We start from the raw sequence: 7,043 nt of genomic DNA on the forward strand, positions 1-7,043 counted from the left end.
GGAACCTAACGCATCTTAGCAACACGCTATAAACAGCATGCCATGGTCTCAGCCAACAAGCTGTCTGGCTCAGGGGAAGGTTAGCATGCTGACATGTTACAGACCGCTGCAGACGGCCTCACTGGGTATTGGGCATCCTTTGACAACAGAGGAATCCGACATCTGTTTGTCTGGCAACATAGGTACGGCTCTATCAGCAGACTATTAGACGTCTACTTCTGTAATTTCCCTGGAATGTTTATATGTTTGTGTGTGCGGGTGTGTGTTTTGGGAAACACATTGTTAAATATTTGACATGAAGTAATGGACATGGAATAAGTGTGTGTGTCTGTGCGTGTGTGCATGTGTTTATAATGGACATAAAATAAGTGTAGTGTTCATGTGTTTATAATGGACAACAAACCGTATGTGTGTGTGTGTGTGTGTGTGTGTGTGTTTGCGTTTGTGTGTGTGTGTATGTGTGTGTGTGTGTTCCTGTGTTTTTGTGAAATAAGGGACATCAAATAAGTGTGTATGTATGTGTGAGAGGTGTGTGAATGATTGTGCATGTGTGCATGCTTGAGTGAGTGAGGAAGTATATATATGTGTGTGTGTGTGTGTGTGTGTGTGTGTGTGTGTGTGTGTGTGTGTGTGTGTGTGTGTGTGTGTGTGTGTGTGTGTGTGTGTGTGTGTGTGTGTGTGTGTGTGTGTGTGTGCGTGTGGGTGTGTGTGTGTGTTTATGTATCAACGACTTGGATATAGACGGCCATTTTATAAACCTTAGCAATATGGTTTCCGTTAAACTTCGTCGGGGAGGGAATGAGAAGCTTGACCTTAATGTGTATACATAACCTCAAAGATACATCCTGTTGTACAACGGAGATAAAAATCCATTCACAGCAGTATGTTGTACACTCTCAATGAAGTCTTGAGGACGGCCAATACCACATTTACCTTACGTTATCTTCGCCATCTTTGTCTGTGTGTGTGTGTGTGTGTGTGTGTGTGTGTGTGTGTGTGTGTGTGTGTGTGTGTGTGTGTGTGTTTATGTCTAAGTGTTTTTGTGTGTGTGTGTGTGTGTGTGTGTGTGTGTGTGTGTGTGTGTGTGTGTGTGTGTGTGTGTGTGTGTGTGTGTGTGTGTGTGTGTGTGCGGGAGATGCACAGCAGTATGTTGTACACGCTCAATGAAGTCTTGAGGACGGCAAATACCACATTTACCTTACGTTATCTTCGCCAAAATGAGCTAGGCAAAGATAACACATGGTATCCATAGATCAACTCATTCAACCTTAGCTAAGCTAAACTGAACTAAACTAAACTAACCTTAAGTACAGAAAGGCTACTGCCGTGCTTTGACATGTCCTTCTGAGACGTATCTTCCTGATCCATAATTAAGCTCCTGTCCTCCCACATGGACAGGAGCTTAATTCCCCTGAAACAAAACAAGGATTTGATGCCTTTCAACCAATACTAAGATAAGGGAATGGATATGGGCGTCTTGGATGACATTATGTTCGCAAACAGCCCGACTATACTCCTTCAGTGTTAGATGTTGACAAGTCTCCAGGTCCTCATTAGTCATATACGGGTGCGTGGACCTTCTCCTCTGGCCCTCGTTACGGGCAGCTCATCTCCCAGCGTGCTGTTTCATTGGTCGAGCATAATTGCCTGGATCTGGTCTCCTCCAGCATGTTGACAGCAGGTCTTACGTCAGTCTCCATCTGTAGGCGGCTGTTTGTTCGAGCATTACCGCAACAGAATACTCCTGTGTTGAAGAAACCCGTTCTCTGTCTCACCCTCTCCCTCTCTCTCAGAGCCTTTCTATATTTATCATGTGTTACCCGGTCGCTGGTAACTCTGTGATTAACTGTTAATATTGATGAGCACATCACAGGACTGGAATTGCCTCACTGGCCTAATCAGTTTCCTCTGCCTGGCAAATCTGCCCGCTGGCTGTTTCACACACACTCACACACACACGCATGCACACATGCACGCACGCACACACACACACTTACAAACATGCATATTCACACAAATGTACAAAAAGCATACACACTAGACATATATACACTATGCGTTTGTGCACGCGCGCACACACACACACACACACACACACACACACACACACACACACACACACACACACACACACACACACATGCATACAAATACACATTACAGCAGTATTGCTAACTTTAATTTTAATGTTAAGTACTGATAGTACATGCATATACTATGGTGTAGTACTGATAGTAAAGTGGCATATGTTCAATGCACTCATAGATAGATATAGATGGAACTTTTGTTGTCATTGCACATGTAGAGCAACGAAATTACCAGTTAAATTTAAATTTAAATGTTAATTTCATTTAAATCTTGCTGAGGAATAATGCTGTGCCCTCCCTGTTGTTTTATCCCAGAATACCTGAGACGTGGTTTCAGGAGTCTTTCTGTGAATTTAACGCTGTGATACACAGTCCCGTACCCCTTGTTCACGCTAAGTGGTAATCTTGGTTTGTGTGGAACAACAGAATGTCAGTGGTTGCCGGATTACTGGCTGCCTGCGACCCAGCGATAATGATATGTGCGTGGAGAACTGTCTTTCTGTGTGGTGGTATTTGCGGTCTAAGTGTGTCGTTGTCTGCTTGTTGGGTGTTTGTATGGATAAGTGAGTGATTAAGAAAGACCTTTTCTATTTCCCCTGCTCTTTGCATGATTGCCTTTTGAGTGTCAAGCTTTTTAGTCACTGTCTGACAAAGAGCATTTCTTATTGAAATCAGAGAGGATGATGAATGAAAGTGCCACGCAGCAAGTCACAATAAAGAGTGCATGGAGGAAGGCCAGTGGGACAGAGAGAAGGGATAGGAGGGGAGCTTAATGAAACAATACAGAAAGAAAGAAAGAAGGAAAAATAAAGGAAGGACGATATCAAGCATGGAAGGCAGGAAGGTAGGAAGGAAGGAAGGAAGGAAGGAAGGAAGGAAGGAAGGAAGGAAGGAAGGAAGGAAGGAAGAACAGAAAGAAAGTGCTTAAAAAGCTACGTAAGAGAGGAATAAATATTTTTGTTGATTATAATTACAGTTAATATTTTTTCTGTGGCTGTCCGCAGGGTGAGAAAGTTTGGACACTACATAAAAGCTAGAGCTCAATAATGCCAAGCCACAGAGAAGTAGACACTCTTAAAACACAGTTTATTGTTATTCTATGTGGGAAACAAAAAAGAAAAACACCTACATAAAATAATTCAAAATTTAACAACTTGGGAAGTGTCTGTAGGAAATTCCTTTTAACAGAACAAACACTCCAGATTATACATACACACACAAACACACACGCACAAACACACGCACACACGCACACACACACAATCACACACACACACACACACACACACACACACACACACACACACACACACACACACACACACACACACACACACACACACACACACAGCAGATAATACACAGACACAAATATAATGATTGGTACTAATTAAATGCAGGGTTATTAGCCCTCAGAGCTAATTACAATGTTAGAGGCCTCAGGCTGAATAACAAGGTCAGATCCCCACTTCCTTCTCCTTGTTTCTGTTTTCCCTAATTTCCATCTCCTACATCTGATGTCCCTTACCTGCTAACCTTCCGCTGTAGCACTCCTTGTTATCACCTTGAATCTCCTGCTCCTCGTACACCGGCCACCCCCTCCTTTTCTCCCCCCTCTCCCCCACAGCAGCTCTTCGTCTATCTTAGAGGATTTCTTTATGGTCTTCTATGAAATATTATGGTTTGTGTGGATTTATTGTACGATCTGTGGTTGAACAGTGGCAGTCATATAGTTGTTCTTTGCCAGCTAAAACTGCTTCTGTGGCAGTCCTTATAGGTCAAAGTTTAGACAGCAAGAAATATCTCTCCCATTCGCTCACTCGCCCACGTACCCACACAGGCACACTCTCACTCACACACGCACGCACACACACACACGCCCACACATATAATTACACACACCCACACACACTGTGGATAGATAGAGGGAGGAGAAAGAGAGGGAGAAATCACTTAGCTTCAGTATTTGACCTGATAATGTTTAGCACACACACACACAACGGATAGAGAGAAAAAAAAAGAGAGAGAGAGAGAGAGAGAGAGAGGGAGAGCGGGAGAGAGAGAGAGTCAGAGAGAGAGAAAGAGAGAAATCACTTAGTACCACTCTTTAACCTGATCAAGTTCAGCTGTAACCCGTTTTGTTCTGCTCCGTCCAACACTGCTGCAATCTATTGTACTCTGATTAAGCCTTGTTCTATTGTCTGCTGCTGTCCACAGCCTTGTTCCGCTGATGCCGGGCTGGCCTTCATGTGATGTACCCTGGCCTTTAAGGTTACATGAAAGCCTTTGAACGTTGTTTAGGAATGTTGATCATTAGAATTGATCGTTGTTCCTTCATGATTATCTCCTCTCCTCCCTATCCCATTAGAGATCTCCCTCCTCTTCCTGTCAGCCGGGATCTCCACCTTCTCATCCTGACCATCGTGTTCTACACCTCTTCCAACATGTGTGACAGTCTTAAGTCTGCTTGTCTGTCTTCCCCCTGTCAGCCCATCTCCTCTCCCCCACACCCTGTCTGTCAGTTTGTCCCCAGGGGCCCTGTGGGCTCTGAAAGAAACCGTTTCTGATAACAGACAATAAGGCCACCTAATCAAGCCCAAGGCAAAGAGAGAGAGAGAGACAGAAAAACAAGACAGACAGAGAGACTTCTGCAATAGCACCAGCGGCATTGTGAAGTTGTCAACAACAAGCGAAAGCATTTCTTCATTTCCAGTGAACCGCTAATCTGCTTTACCCTTGATGAGTAATTCTGATGGAATTGAAACAATTCTCTCTGCCGTCTGATAATATCCTCGGCAGACTATTACCTTTTAAATGAAATGCCACTGCAACCCTTGATATCTGACAATGCAGAGCTTTTGGGTTGCCAGTTGACAAAGTAAAACATTGAAGGGCAGATTCAGATTCAGAAGATCTTTATTAGGGGTCCGAGCAGCGAAGCTGCTTGGTCCCCTATTGTTTGTTTTTTTCCCCTCAAATTCTGTAAAAGTCGTACTGCAGCCTAGCCTGGTTCTACCAGACTCTCGTACTTCACTTCATTTCATTTCATTTGTACAGAGAGTCTGGACCTAATCAATTGACAAACGTTAACTCACTTGAAGGCGGGTGTCTGTTGAAGTTTAAAATGATTGGATCTGCCCAGTGCCACTCTGGATCTGCCATAACCAATCAGTAACGTTTGGTTGTGACGTATGTCATGCGCCGGGAATCACGCGCAGGTTGTACACAAACCAAACACCTTGCGCATCTGCACAAAAATGTCCGTCAACGACAGCTGCAGGTTTTGTTCGTCAAATTTAATTTATCAGGGAAAAATTGCACATTGTAAATCAACTACCGACCTACAACAACAACTCAAACTGGCGTACGACTTTATCGTCATTGTTCTCAGACACGCCCTCTGTTCGCTGATTGGTGGCCGCTGTGGCGGCACCAGAAAACCAAATTACATACAGCAGGTCCAGACCTAGTACTGAAGGGAAATTCAAATTGAGCGGAAGTACTTAGGCGGGCGGAGCCAGGCTAACTGCAGCCTATACCGTAAGTCGAAAGCTCTTGAAATTGTCAGGTATGGTTACCAATGACCCCCACTACCCATAAACCCAAATTGTGGCATTGCACCAAAAGGTGGCACTATTGTAAAAAATCATGAATTAGGCTTATTTCTCCTCACCAGATTGACCTGGACTCAAAATTCTTTCAGAATATTAATCTCTAGAATCAGATGCATTTATAAAATGTTTACTTTTCCCACAAGTTCATATTAAAGCTAAACATGCTAAAAAAAGATTCACAGGCTACAAAAATAAACCAAAATCGCCACATAAAATCTTTAGACAAAGCCTCACAAAAAACATCGAACAGAATTTGTTTTTTTAGTTCCATTTGAGAAATATTTGTCATGGTCTGTCTGTTTCCTTGTCTTGGTTTGGTGTGTTTCCTGTTTTACTTTAGTATCTCTGTCTTGTTTCCCCCATATCCTGTCAAGTTTCCCTCCTGTGTGATTACTGCTCTCTCCCCTAATGGGTTCCAGCTGTTACTCGTTGCGTGCCCTGTGTTGCGTGCCCCAGTATTTAAGCCCTTGTCTTTCCTTTGTTCCTTGTCTGATTATTTTAGTTCGTGGTGAGTTGTGTCCTGTGTGTTACCTGTGTTCCCGGTGTTCCCTGTCCTTGCCTTTTGCGTTAATAAATTATTTTATTGAACTGTCTGCTATTGGGTCCTACCTGCCTGCCTGCCACCCGCTAACCATAACAATATTGGCCAATAAAGCCCATTTTTCTTATATGACCATTTTGTTATTGTATTAAAATACATACAACTATAAATATGAACTAGACTTATTAGATTGACGTGGACTCAAAAGTCTTTCATCATATTAATCTCTAAAATTAGATGTATCTTTTTCACCCTGGTCTTCTGCTCTAAAAATATTTACTTTTCCCATAATTTCATAGAAAGGCCAAACGTCCACAGACTCAACCCATTTTGCCTATATTACCATTTCATTATTGCATAACTACCATACGGCTATCATTAGGTGATTACCATTAACAGTGCAGATTTTCAGATTCAAGATGCTTTATTTATCCCGAGGGAAATTACTGTTCAAGGATCTGTACTATTTTAAGAAAGCCCTTAATTCTCTTGTGAAATGTGTGCTTGCGGAGGTTTCTTGATGTTGTGTGCCAACATTTTCACATTTTCTATTTTCGCAGCAAGCACACATAACGGTACAAACCATGCCATAAAAGTATTTCTATCTAAAACCATACAACGTAAGTCAAAGCTAATATAAGAATGTGTACAGATAATATGCAATGACTACGACAAAACAATGTGAGAGAATGAAGACATGGTAATTTATTAATTTATAACAAAACAGATCCCTCAGGGACCCCAGTAGTGAGACTAGAAGGTGAGTCTCACTCCTGGGGATAGGGATAAAGTGAGCAGAAC

This window comes from Gadus chalcogrammus, chromosome 16 (genome assembly GCF_026213295.1).
Source record: "Gadus chalcogrammus isolate NIFS_2021 chromosome 16, NIFS_Gcha_1.0, whole genome shotgun sequence".
Taxonomy (NCBI): Eukaryota; Metazoa; Chordata; class Actinopteri; order Gadiformes; family Gadidae; genus Gadus; species Gadus chalcogrammus.